Raw genomic sequence first — 13,417 nt, 5'->3', positions numbered from 1 at the left:
CTTTAAGTGGGTGAATTGTATGGTATGCAAACTATATTTCAGTCAGTTGTTAAATATTAGAGAGACAGGATATGAGAATGAGGATGAATAAGGAAACCAAAGTCCTGCATTTCCAGAGAATGGTAACCTGGTCTCTTAAAAGCTTAGTTATTTTAGCTAAGCTTTGGGATTCAAGTCCCTGAGTCATCTCTTCTCCATTTCCAGTCTTACACAGGTGGTCTATCTAAAGACAGCATTCACATTACAACTCAATCTCTGAACAAAAAAATAACATGTACACAGTAAGTACAACCTTGCCAAAATAGGTGTAGGGGTGAATGAGGCCTAAAGAGAATGAGGACAAATGAAAAGAATTACATTAGATTAATGAAGTTGAGGTGGCATACTTTTGAAAATATTGCTATTTTACTGTGTTATCAGTAAATAAAACCTAGAAGAAAAAGATAACAAACTGGTTTCCTTAAAAAGGATATATTAAAAAGCATATTCAGGAATTGAAGGCCCTGAAGGATTGGAATGGGCAGTGATCTCTCTCTAGGCTTAAACTTCCTTCCCTCTCCCCAAAATGTGCCTAACTTAAAAGGCAAGGGCAAAGGCAGCTAAAATGAGATAGTCTCCATTAACTCATCCCACAGAAAAGCTATTTAAAATTCAAAATCACAATTAACCCTCCATCAGAAAATATATGACAATTAGCTCCTGGTCAATCTCAGTCTAGTAGCAATCAGAGAGCGGTGCATACAAGTTTTTTTTCAGGATCCAGTTTCTTAAGCATAACTAAAATACAAAGTAGCTCAGTTGATTTTCAACTAAGATGCCCCATCAATTTGATGGAGAAAGGAGTTTTTTGTCTTTTGGTTTTTTCTATCTTTTTAATCTATGTTCCTAGAACTAGATATCCCTATGGAGATAAAGCAAACCTATCTCACATTGTAACACAAAACATAATTTTAGCTGGTAGCTCACGCCTGTAATCACAGCTACTCGGAAGACTGAGACTGGAAGTACTGTCTGTAATTCAATTCAAGGCCAGCCCAGGCAAATAGTTCAAGAGATCCTCATCCACAGCTACTCGGAAGGCTGAGACTGGAAGTACTGTCTGTAATTCAATTCAAGGCCAGCCCAGGCAAATAGTTCAAGAGATCCTCATCCCCAAAATAACTAGACTAAAATGGACTGGAAGGGCTGACAGAGTGATTAATGGCAGAGTGCAAGCTCAGTGAGGCCCTGAGTTCAAGCCCCAGTAACACACACACACACACACACACACACACACACACACACACACACACACACACACACACACAAAATCCTCAGGCAAACTGAGTGTCCTGTAATCTGCCATAGGAAACAAATTGAAAGAAAAAAAAAAGAATCGTACAAACAATTAATGAATGACTCAATGAAAAAAGAGGCAAAGGACTTGAACAAATACTTCATAAAAATCAGATATTGTATAGACGATTAGCACATGATAACTATCTAGGTTGATTTGAAAAAAAAAAAGCATCTATTCTGTTTTGGTAGAAGTCACAGCATATAAAATTATCAGAACTCCAGGAACTGGATACTTAAGAGATGTGTATCTACAGAATATTAATTATACCTCAATAAAAATTATAAATAGGGGTGTTTGCCCAGCATGTATAAGGCCCTGGGTTTGGGTGTAGGTTGAGGGAACTAAGATCAACATGGCCTGGACAGGACAGAGTAGCACTGCATTTCAAAATGGGTTAATGATTTTGTTTCAAATGAAATTATAGAATATCACACATGCACTTTTGATCACTTGCCACTGTGGATTAGTTAAACCTCTATTCTTTCATTACTATACAAAACCTAATAGATTATAGACACAGACAGATATAAGAATGTATGTTTAGATATTTAATTTTTCATAAATAGCAAACTGAATTTGACTCTTTACAATTTTAATATGTACTTAATAGACTAGTGGACTTACAAATTCAGTAGAATTTTCTGCTTTCTGTATCACTTTTTTGTCAACATGATTTTATACTGTGATTTTAAAAGGTCTGACGTAAAACTGAGAAGACACAGAAATCAAATGTCAGCAAAGAAAGTCAATCATCAGTAGTGACAGTGCTTTAGTCACCACTACAGCCTAGAGAATAATGCTCTCAACTACTCTAATCAAGAAAAAACTGGACTAGAGGTGTGGCTCAAGTTGTAGAGCACTTCTCATTTACTTTGTAAATGAGAAGCCCTGAGTTTCAACCCCAGTCCTACCAAAAGAAAAAAAGTATTTCAATTTAAGAACTCAAAAGCATGACAAACAGTTCTCCAGCTAACTTAATCATTAAAACAATAATACAGCCTAAATAACAACAGTGTACATCACGCTGATACAGAAAACCTATTAAAAGCCCTTTCTCCTACTGTTTTACTGCATCTTCCCCTGTCTTCTTTCCCTTTCATCTTTCTCTCTGTTGATCTCTATCCGGGTATATTTCGGTTTTTGGCGGTACTAGGGTTTGAAGGTTTGAACTCAGGGCCCCACAATTGCTAGGCAGGTGCTCTGCTGCTTGAGCCACTCCACCAGCCCCCTATCCAGGTATATTTCTATCCCTACCACCTCTCACCCTCCCTATAAAACTGCTCAAATCAAATTGATTTTTAGTACCCAGCTCATCTCAGATTCCAAATACATTATACTCTAGGAAGCTATGTCACATTCACCCTTACGGTATACAGTGGAGTAGCCTGGGTGACAAAGATAACCAGTAAGTGGGAAAATAGACTGACTTCATCTGTTTTCCACCAGTACAACGAGAAAAGAGCTCTCCTTCTGAGTGAGCACCTGCCACATATTTTTACTCCCTACAAACAGCTCCTGCAAGTGCTCTCAACTATAAACAAGTACACATCCCTAATGCCAAAGAAGGGAGGCTCCCAGACAGGAGCAATGTCTCACATAAGGAACCCAGACAGTGGGCTCAACACGTTAATTCAACACATGCTTGTCGAATTAATGAACTACTGAATTAATGTGAACGAAAACAACTGAAGATGGAAGAAGAGAGACAAAAAATCTGAGAGGATATAGAAAAAAAGGAAGGACGGCAAGAGGAGAAAACACTGTGAAGGCATCTATGTTGGACTGCATAGGGTTATTTTTCAATAATTGAGAACTGGAAAAATCATGGATATGTATCTAATGTTACAGTTATCAGCACCAGCCTTTAAATACCCATTATAAACACCTTAAGGGCCAGATCAGACTGTAAACCCAGTCACACAAAAGGCATAGGTAGGAGGATACCTATTTAAGGACAGCCCCAGGCAAAAACTGAGACCCTACTTGAAAAATAACTAAAGCAAAAAAGGGATGGGGATATGCTTACATGGTAGAGCATCTGCCCAGCAAGAGTGAGTCACTGAGTTCAAGTCTCAGTAAATAAAATAAAAAGTAAAATATAAACACCTTAAAATACCTTTAAAATAATCTCCCCACTCCTGTTATTCAAAGTGTGGTCTCTAACAACACCTATCACATATGCCGATTCCAGGGCCCCACTTCAAAACTATCAGAAAGATCCTGGATGATTTATGCATGGTATAAAGTTTGATAAGCACCAGCCTTCCACCACCCAGGTCCCTTCTTTTGTACTGAACCTGTGTTGTACTTAAATGAGCCAGTAGCTGAAGTTGAAAAAAATGTTTTCCTTCATCCTTTGTGTGCGTTGCTGGGGACAGAACCTGGCCGTGCACATGCTAGGCAAGCGCTCTCCTTCTGAGCTACAATCCCAGCCTGAAAAAAAGCTTTGATTACAGTAGTGAAACTAATAACTGTAATGGGATTTGACCTAATCCCATTTGAATTAATAACTGTAGGTGAAGTTACTAAATACAGAGTAATGTGGCCTAATGGTCTACCACAAAGGTTAAAGAAAATTGAGTAGCATCCTAAAGAACTCAGTTTTGTTCCTTCATACCTAGCTCAGAGCTTGGAATGATATATGTGATCGGTTTCCTGAGTAAAGAAAATAAATGAACTTTTAAAAACCAGAGAAGGTAAGGGCGAGGGATGTGGGCTCAAATGGTAGCATGCTTGCCTAGGAAGTGCAAGACCTGGAGTTCAAACTCCAGCACCGCCAAAAAGAAAACACCAGCCAGGAGCCAGTAGCTCACGCCTATAATCCCAGCTACTCAGGAGGCAAAGATCAGAATGGTGGTTTGAAGCCAACAGGGGCAAATAGTTCACAAGACCCCATCTTGAAAAAACCCATCACAAAAAAGGGCTGGTGGAGTGGCTCAAGATAGACACTGAGTTCAAGCCCAAGTCCTATTAAAAAAAAAAAAAAAAGAAAGAAAGAAAAGAAAAAGATCAAAGAAGACCGGGATAATCATGGGTTATCTGGCCAGCAACCTCATCCTAAAAATGAACAAAGGAGACTTCCTGAGAGGTAAGAAAGCTACAAAAGCTAGAACATACTGGAACTCGAATTTTATTTCCCTTTTTGTTCTTTTTGAAGGAATGTGTTAAAGGGATGAGTACCTCTTAATGACTGTGGACTCTTGAAGAAGTGATAAGATTTCAAAGGTGTTTAGGACGAGGAAGAAGAAACGAGAGGAGTAAATGAGCCTGGGGAAAGCTCTTTCTCTAAAGCCTAACATCTTTTTGACAGGCCAATTAATCAATTTAACCTACCCAAAAAATTAATCAGAAGGATTCTCAGAAAAAAGAAACCTGCGTGAAAATGCTGCGAACTCAGGAAGACCTCACATGAGTACCTTAGGTCACCACAAGCTCATTTCCTGTTTAAGCTGACCTCCTGTGATAACTTTTACTACAGTGCTCATTCCCGGATGACTTTTGGTTGTAAGGGAAGCCAAGGGCAAGTTGGAAATGTGATTCTTAACTAAACATTAAAAAAGAAAGAAAGAAAGAAACGGCTGCTGTTTCCCATTTGTGTTTGTAATGAGAACACAGGCATGCGAAGGAAATGCACGAAGCCCTGGAAGCCAAAATACACCGACCCCGCATGTCCCCAAAACAAACCAGCTGAGACTGCACAGCTGGACACAGCTGGGCTGCACGGCAGCCAAGGACTTAATTCTCAGATGAACAGACAGATCAAAAGGACCACGGCAAGACGAGCCGGATTTCAATCACAGAAGGGTGTGCCGTAAATTTGGCTTTTTTTTTTTTTTTTTTTTCTTCCTCCAGCTTGCAGCAAGCACAAGCCTTTAAGAGGAGAGTCCCCGAGTGACGCCCAGGTGGGAGCAGGAGTTTCGCCGAGCTCCGCGGGAGGCGCAGAGGCCGGGGCCGGTCCCGAACCCAAGGAGGCAGGGCCGCGAGTGATTCATCAACCACTCGCGTTTCGCGTGCTTCGGCCGGCGGGCGACGCCCAGCGCACCCCACGACTCCCGCGGTGGCCGGGACGCCCCAGGCAACCCAGCATCCCCCGGCTTCCCGAGAGGGGCCCGTGGAGCCCGGCGGCTGCACGCACTGCCGCTCCTCCTCAGCCACCATGGCTGGTGCGACTGCCTGCCGCGCCCGCGACGGACTTCCTGGAAAGCACCGGGCTGAGCTTACCTGCTTGGCGCCCGCTGCGGCCACCGGGGTCCTGCAGACACGCGGGAATTGCCTGCCGCCTGCTCGCCGCCGCTCGGTTCTCAACACCCGCCAGTCGGCTGCGCCTGCCTCCCAGGGAGTTGCCGGATCCACCCGCAGTGACTCCCCCGATCCACCGCGCTGTGGGCACGGCCTGTTCCTCTCCGCCTCCGACGTGCGTGCGCACTCCTGGCCACGGGGCATCCTGGGAGTTGTAGTCCACAAGAGGAGGGCGCGGCTCCGCGCGCGCACACGGTCTTTACAATGCGCTGGGCGCTGGAACCCGCTGTAACTCCAAGCCTAAACCCAGCCTGAAACAATGCTTGCTTCTTTGTTTTTTTTTTTTTTCTTTATATTTGGTTTTTCTTCTTTTTGTAAATTAGCATACATTAATCAAAGGTGTTTCATTGTTATATTTCCATACATGCATGTAATGTACTTTGGTCAAATTCACTCCATTACTTTTACTTATTCCCCCCCCCCTTTAAAACATTTTTTAATCGAATTTCATTATTTTATTTTCTTATATGCATATGAAGTTCTTGGGTCCTGTTCACCCCTGGGACAATGCTTTCTACTCTTGGAAATACCTACCCCGGACCTTCTGGAAGCCTGAAATCCCATCCAGAGGCTGTTTGGCAGTGGACTTCCTTTTGCCTTGGGTGTTTTGCAAAGAGGTGCATACCCTAAATTACTAATGTGAGGACATGACATCCGCTCTTTTAACTTGAAAGATTGATAGAGAAGTAATACAGTGAAAAGTAAGAATTAAGTATAAAAAGCCAAATAAAAGACCCTCAAGGGCCAACAACCAGGGTTTGTCACTTCCAGGGCACAGTACCCTAGTGATTTCCTTAGGCACGTCCCTATCTATCTACCAGGCAGTTTCTGCTCCATCCTATCCTCCCAATCCAGCTTCAATGAATGGGGGTTGGACTGATGTGGGTGGGAATAAAAAACAGAAGTGACTGCTCAAAGAGGGTACTGAGGTGGTAGGGAGTGACGACAGGGAAGTGGGCATACTTTCATGGGCAATGGGACAGCGACCTAGGTTGATCGATGTTTTTTGTGCAGGGCTCCTAGGAGAGGGAACAGAGATGTCCTCCCATTCACTCACTTAGGCACTCCCTGGAATTTTCCCGTTCTGATGCTCAAGAAGTAGACCATCCCCAGGAGTAATGGTGGGTGTTGACACACCTTTCAACATGCAGTTAAGGAAGAGACAGGAGTGCCTATTCCAGATACATTGCAGCGGCACCCAGTCTAGACAGTCACCTAATGGTTAAACCTCTCCTGGAATCAACTTCTTCCCCTCGGAGCAGGAAGCACCCAAGGTCAGGTAAACACTCTGGAATTTTGCACAACCGCTACCCATAATTTCAGCAATGAAGATCACTTATGATTTGGGGTTTTCAGGAAAAACTGTTGTAAATGGAAAATACTCTGAGAAGACAGTCAACTCTCAGTCTTGTGACTATAACCTCTTATTTTCTTTTTCTTTTTTTATTAGCATATTATTAGTTGGGCAGGGAGCTTTCATTGTAACATTCACATATATGCTTACAATGTAACCTTATTTTCTATAGCAAGAACCAATTTTTCAAATATTCTGGGAGTGAGCAGCTTTCTAAAAGATAGTTCCTAAATCTCATCAAATTCTTTAAAGTAAAATAATGTGTGACCATGTCCAAGGAATATGAAAACAATTTTCTAAGACATTGTAGGGGAGAAGGTACTCTAAATGGGTGAAATAAATATTTGCATTTCTTTGACAGTTCTTTATTACCTACATTAGTATCCTAACTTATTCTGATTTACCAGCAATTCTGTTGTGAATTTCCTCCATCTCTGGGATGTTACTCCCAAAGAAACTGACCAACTGGAGTTCCTTAAGAAGCCAAACAGCTGGGTGCAGTGGTTTATGCCTGTAATCCCAGCTATTGGGAGGGGGAGATAGGAGAATCATGACCTGAGGCCAGTCTGGGTCAAAAAAAAATGTAGCAGTATCAGAGGAGTCCAGCACGGCAGAGCATGTCTGTAATCCCAGCTATCCCTTAGGCATAGGTAAGAGAACTGCAGTCTGAGGTGCATCCTGAGCAAAAAGTACAAGGCTATATCTGAAAAATAACTAAAGCTGGAAGTGTGTGGCTCAAATGGCAGAGCACTTAAGTGCAGGCCCTGAGTTCAAACTCCTGCACCACATCTTGAAAATGGTTTATTTTTAGGACTTTCCTCTATAATATGGCTTCTTTTGCTTTACTCTTTGGTTAGAGAGGGCTTTTAATTCAATGCCTGACCAGTTTCATCTTTGACACTTTTTCTCCCTGACCCTCCTATGTGGGGTATCCGGCATACATTAAATGTATTTTCTCCTTTTAACAATTAGTCAGTTTTTCCTAATAAACGTTTGCATCTTTAGTTCCTTTTTCTAAAACAAACTGCGTGGTCATGGATTTTCCTCAGGTGAGTTAACACTCATCTCTCGATCACAGGCTTACAGACGTGAACCTCCTAACCCATGTACTTAAACACCACAGATGTGGCCAGAGCAACAGCGCAGTAATGGATAAAGCGGTACAAAACAGAACCTTCCCCACGCCCTCCACTCCCGCTGTAATCTGTCCTCTGTACCAGCGCCCAGCATGATCTTTTAAAAACAAGTCTGATCACATCAACCTCCTGCTTCAAACCACTCATCGCTTCCACCATGTTCAGCATAAAATCCAAAGTTATCACCCCACAAGTCCTTACAGGACTGTTTTCTGTCCTACCACATACTCTCACTGCTCCAGTCACTTGGCCTCCCTAAGCTTCCTTCCTCCTGCCAACTATAGCCCCACAACATGGGAGGGGCTCTACATGGGAGGATGCTTCTCCTCCCCACACCGTGCATGTCCGTGTTTATTTATTGGCAGTTCTAGGGTTTGAACTCAGGGCTTTGCACTTGCTGGGCGGGCACTCTTAAGACTTGAGTCATACCTCCAGCATCTTTTGACTTATTTTTGGAAGAGGGCCTCACATTTTTTCCCAGTCCTACCTCAAACTGCTTATCCTCCCTTTCTCTGCCTTCTGAGTAGCTGGGATTACAGGCATGAGTCACCATGCCCTCTTTTTAATGAAGGTTCTGTTCAAATGTCACCCCTGAAAGTTTTCTGATCTTGTCCTGTCATTCTTGCCTTTTCTTACTTTTGTTATATCACATTGCTCATTTATTTAGTGTAAGTTCAGTGAGAACTGTGTGTTGTTTATCTCTCTGTCCTTAGCATCTGCATTACCACCCGACACCCAGTAGGTATTCAATAAATATATGTAGATAAATTCTGACTCCTTTTTGGTGACCTGCTCTCATCTTGGACACTGAACCAGAAGGCTCACCTGTAGATGCTAGACAGGGATATGATGCAGATATAAACACCACCAGCTATGAGAGGGTTGACTACACAGAACAAATCCAGAGAAACTCACCTTGAAACGGAGACAGAATTCTTGTTTAAAAGGATCATACTTAGCTGATGCACACCTGTGATCCCAGCACTCCACAGGCAAAGGCAGGAGGATCACAAGTTTGAGGCCAGCCTGGGCTACCTATTGAGACCATGCCTCAAACATAAAAATAAAAGGATCATACTTCATAAGTTGCCCTTTTTAGCTAATGGCTACAAAATACAATTCTTGGAAAAGAAAATTATACTTACATAAATAAGTGAAAAGGTAAGTCCATTAAATGCTGGTGATAGATTGAAATATTGCTCCCAAATATTTGTTCTCCTCTAAAAGAAGAGACTACCCGCAACCCTGCAGATGTTTTCAGGCTTGGCTATGACCGCGTGACAAGTTTTTCCTTCTTTCTTTAGACACAAAACTTAGAAACATGAATCTTGCTTTGCCCAGTGAAATGCAAGTGGAGGTGACAATGTGGTAGTACTGAGTGGAACTGGAAGAGGGACTTCTGTGTCTCACTGGTGTGCTTCCCCTTTTCCTCGTCTGTATTCTAGACAGTGCCTGGTCCTTCTGTCTGGGTCTTTCTTAGGTACATGAATCACAGCCTCAACCCAATATGGGAGCTGACATACGTAATGTGAGCAAAAAGTAACAGAGAATCAGATGTGTTTGTTACCAAGGACTTACCCACTGACTGGGACTTACCCACTGATGAAGTGGAAGTGGTATGGGACCCCTGCATTTAATCCCACTGCACATAATGGAAAACAGTTGAAGTTCCACCTACTAAATGGAACAAATCTGAGTCCTTTAGGTAAAATATTTGAATGAGGGCCCAGTGGCTTATGGCTGAAATCCCAGCTACTTGGGAGGCAGAGATCAGGAGGATTAAGGCTCAAGGTCAGCCCAGGCAAACAGTTAGTGAGATCCCATCTCACTAATAAACTGGGTGTGATAGCATACTACCAGTATAAATAGGATGACAGTCCAGGCTAGCCTGGGTAAAAACTCAAGAACTTTCCAAAAAGTACCTAAAGTAAAAAGGATTGGAGATTTGGCTCAAGTGATAGAGCAGCTGTCCAGCAAGTAGGAGGCCCTGAGTTTATTTGTTTATTTTGGTGGTACTGGGGTTTGAACTCAGAGCCTCATGTTAGCTAGGTAGGCACGCTACCACTTGAGCCACATCCCCAGTGTGATGTCCTGAGTTTAAACCTCAGTACCATGAGCAAAGAAAAAAAAAATTGAATGAGGACAGGGTATGGTTCTTATTAGTTTTCAAGGTCTGGCTGGAGTGAAAATGTTGGATAAAATGCATTCCAACTCCACTTACCGTATTATAAGCTCTCATTAGTGTTATCTTGTAACCTCCAGCCAGAGCAACTCACAAAACATGCATCACACTGAATCATCACAGCAAATTAATACCAGCGGCGATTCTCTCAGTATCAAAGGGTTCCTTTAGGAAACAATTTCCTTGCTATACTTAAGCATTTTTTAAACATGTAATTCATAGGACAGCTGAGGAAATTTTAGCTACAGACATACACTTGGAACAAAAATGTACGGATTTCATTCTGGGGCATGGAGTTGGTGAAAGCAGAGGGGAGGCATCAGAGAGGACAGATACTATGTCTGGGTGTGAACAATTTTATGGAGAGCATTCAAGAAAACTGTCGGGCCTGGAATGCTCTTCTCCATCAGCCCCGTCTCTGCCAGTTAAATACCTCCTTACATTTCACAGCCCAAGAAAATGCCTGCTTTTTACTCAAACATCCCTTGTGTCATCAGCTGGAATTAATCTTGTCTTTCCCCATATCTTCATACCCTATTACATCTCCTCTAGAGCTACACCTGCTACACATTTCAGCCAAATGCCAAAGTGCCAAGAATCAAAATCACCCCTCAGATGAGGCCAAGGTTGATAACAAATGTCACTATCAAAGAATAAACTTCTGGAATGCACAAATGCACCGAAAATGTCTTCCCCAAATTTTATTAATTTATGTTTTTTGCAGCACCAGAGATCAAGCCCGAACTCTGTGCATGACAGGCAAGTGCTTTACTGCTGAGTTACATCCTTAGCCTTCATTATATTAAAGATGCTAGCGCTGAAAAGTTTAGCATTTAGTGTAGGAACAATAATTTCTGCTGTTCAACTCTTCTTTTTATTTTTGGTGGTACTGGGGTTTTTGAACTCAGGCCTCATGCTTGCTAGGCAGGTGCTCTACCCACTTGAGCCACTCCACCAGCCCTTTGTGTGTGTGTGTGTGTGTGTGTGTGTGTTGGGTAGTTTCAAGATAGGGTCTTGCAAACTACTTGCCCAGGCTGGTTTCAAACCTCGATCTTCCTGATATCTGCCTCCCCAGTAGCTCAACTCTTCTATAGTCACCATAAAGAGGTGAACAGATGAATACAACTCATGTCCTAGATTAAATAAGAATTAAATTCAGGTTTTTAAATGATGAATACTAGACACACCAAACATTTCTATAAAGATCAGTTATGATATGACAGAACCTCTTATCTTTCCTCGTATTATTTAAATTTTTATAAACATTTATTGGCTCAAAAAAGATATACTGTTCTTCCTAAATTACCTCATTAATGCATCCCTCTTTATATTTTGCAGTAACTGTCAATTTATTTCTCTATTAATGCACTTGAAAGCTCTTCTCTTGATGCTGGGAATCAATGCCAGCCTTATACATGCTAGGCACATGCTGTATCACTGAACTACACTCCTCAGCCTCAACCTGAAAGTTCTTTTTGTTTTGTTTTGTTTGGTTGGTCCTGGGGTTTGAACTCAGAGCTTCACGCTTGCTGGACAAGTGCTCTATCACTTGAGCCACACCCACAATCCGAAAGTTCTTAAGAATTGTTTTTAATTGACCTTGAACCTAAAACCTTTCACAATCCACAATTATTATAACCTTTGACCTATCTATTAATATAAGTTTATACTTTGATTGAATTTCAACAGGTAATTTAGATAATCTTTACTCAGGTTGCATCTAGAATGTGTACCTGTGTCTGAAAATGGTTATATTTACATATCAAGTATGAATAACATATTTTGTTCATATCAGTGACACTGCTGACTGATAAGATACAAGAATAACACCAATCATGCCAAGGTAAAAAGATGAAAGAAGTCATACTACAGCTGGGATGCCAGAAGCTAAGGTCCACACCAAGGCCAATGAGTAGACTTTGGCCAAATACCACGGCCGTCTAATCCCTCTTAAGACAGAGGTGGCTTTTAGACAGCAGAGTCACTTGTTTACATTTACAGTGAGCTGTTAGTCCATGAAAACACCAAGGTCTTTATCCATGCAGACGGAAGTTAAGTAATATTGTTTCTGTCCCAGCTTTTTGTAGTTGACTTTTAAGATTAAAAGTAGAAATTGATGGGGTTGGGGTATAGCTCAGCAGTAGAGGATGTTTGCTTAGCAAGTTTGAGGCCCTGGGTTTGATCCCCAGCACTGAAAAATAAAGTAGGAAGTGGTACTATAACTTCTAATTTTATCAGTTAGACACAGGATTATATTCAGTCTGCTCAGAGATTTTGATGTGGTTTTTTTTTTTGGCAGTACTGGGGCTTAAACTCAGATCCTCATGCTTGCTAGGCAGGTGCTCTATCACTTAGGGCTTCCCACTTGCAAAGCAGGCATTCTACCACTTGAGCCACACCTCCAGCCCATTTTGGTCTGACTATTTTGGAGATAGGGTCTCTCAAACTATTTGCCTGGGCTAGACTCAAACTGCAATCCTCCCAATTTCAGCCTCCTAAGTACCTAGGATTATAAGCATGGACCACTGGTACCTGATACTGCTCAGAGATTCTGAATCTGACAAAGTATTGCTTATCCATCCCAGTGAATACCCTCTGGTATTGTCAGTATTACATACAAATAACTAATACACTGCTAATGAAGATGTGCCTAGAAAACAGTTTGTTGGTGGCTAAGTCTTTCTGGTTGAAATTATTCCATTTATCAGCATTTATTTATAATCAAGAGTCAAAAAAAGGCTGTTCAGACCAGTCATCTAATCAACTATGTACAGCAGCCTACACTTCTCGAGGAGTTGTAAGACTGTCAGTATTGTTGAAATCCAACTAGTGTGTTCTTCTGATCTTATGCTAAAGATTTCCTGTCATTATTTTAAGTGAATCCACGCTAGCTTTTAGAGATCACTCCTTCACTTCCACACACCTACAGACCACTAAAGTACACAATACGTTTTTCTAAAATTTTGCTTGATCAATCCAGAATCCCCTCTCCACCTCCACACCTTCTGAGTCATACACCTGGGTGATTTTCCTGTACCACCTATTGCCTAGCCCAACCTCATGCCACTACACACATTTGCCCCCACTGGGACATGTGGAATAGTCCC

At 41.9% G+C, this 13,417-nt stretch overlaps 1 protein-coding gene across 2 annotated transcripts in view; it reads right to left on the bottom strand.

Annotated features, from left to right (window-relative positions):
• Positions 1-5,746, bottom strand: part of Tmod3 (tropomodulin 3) — a 65,713-nt gene extending 59,967 nt beyond the window's left edge. Inside the window, exon 1 of one of the 2 annotated variants that reach the window (XM_020162040.2) lies at positions 5,561-5,746. The gene's annotated coding sequence lies outside the window, so the exon portion shown is untranslated. The remainder of the gene's footprint in view (positions 1-5,560) is intronic. The other variant, XM_020162039.2, reaches the window with a different exon arrangement.
• Between the last annotated feature and the right edge of the window lie 7,671 nt (positions 5,747-13,417).

This window comes from Castor canadensis, chromosome 2 (genome assembly GCF_047511655.1).
Source record: "Castor canadensis chromosome 2, mCasCan1.hap1v2, whole genome shotgun sequence".
Lineage (NCBI taxonomy): Eukaryota > Metazoa > Chordata > Mammalia > Rodentia > Castoridae > Castor > Castor canadensis.
Note: the sequence above shows the minus strand (reverse complement) of the source record. Positions and strands in the feature narration are given on the sequence as shown.